Source organism: Sus scrofa, chromosome 1 (assembly GCF_054392235.1).
Source record: "Sus scrofa isolate SSC_HxYL_T2T_F1_AM1 chromosome 1, Sscrofa_HxYL_maternal_Yorkshire_Landrace_v2.0, whole genome shotgun sequence".
Classification (NCBI taxonomy): Eukaryota; Metazoa; Chordata; class Mammalia; order Artiodactyla; family Suidae; genus Sus; species Sus scrofa.
Genome location: NC_139383.1, coordinates 212,418,636 through 212,419,550, shown reverse-complemented (window position 1 = coordinate 212,419,550; position 915 = coordinate 212,418,636). Strand labels below are relative to the sequence as shown.

Here is a 915-nt window from a genome sequence, read left to right as displayed (position 1 = left end):
TCACTCTTTCCTACTGAATCCATCTTACAGGTGTGTGGAGGAAGAGAAGGCTCTCATGACTTCTGCCCTGACGATCTCCCAGGCACAGGGGCTGTAGTTCTTCTCCTGCAGATAGAGGGTGAGTCTGTGGAAGTATTTCCTCACAGCCAGGATGGAGTCCTCCTCCAGCAGGGGGGTCCCTTCCAGCCCCACCTCCTGCATGACACAGGCTTCCAGGTCCCTGAGCTGCTGATCCAGTCCAGTGCAGAACTGGTGCAGGAGGCTCTCATTCCAGGCAGCAGCCGAGCCCTCTGTGCTGAAGAGCTGGAAGGTCTGCTGGAGCATCTCATGCACCAGAGCCATGGCTTGAGCCTTCTGGACCTGGTTGCCCCAAAGGCCTCATGAGGGGTCCAAAGTCCCTTCTGTGGTCCAGGCAGGAGAAGGGAGAGATTCTCCTCATTTGTGCCAGGAGCCTCAGGGCCCTGGTGTGAGCCAGGCTGTGGGTCTGAGGCAGGTCACAGCCCAGAGAGCAGATGGCATTGCAGCTGAGCAGCACCAGGGCTGTGAGGAAGGCTGAGGTTGGGGCCATTGGGGATCTTGCAGATGCTGCTGTCCTGGCTGAGGTGGGTGACTCTGACCCTGCTCTCTAGGATCTCTGAAGGCCTTCCCTCAGGCCTGTGTCTTAAAAGGAAACAAATTAATATCCATTTTTTATGTTACTTTCTACTTCTGATTTTGCTTTTCATTTAACACTCTCCATGGGTAGGGCAGCTTTTCTCAACCATTTTTTTTTTCATTATTCCCTCCCCTTCCCCTGCCAGAGAGCCTTCTTAGATGCTTTTTCCTAACTTCCCCCCTATGGAATTTTTATATGGAGATATACTGTGTACATGTATATTTATCCCATATACATTTCTAGACGAAGGTGAAAATTTT

At 51.8% G+C, this 915-nt stretch overlaps 1 pseudogene; it reads right to left on the bottom strand.

The window, feature by feature from the left end:
• Positions 1 to 659, bottom strand: LOC110255198 (interferon alpha-1-like; annotated as a pseudogene).
• Between the last annotated feature and the right edge of the window lie 256 nt (positions 660 to 915).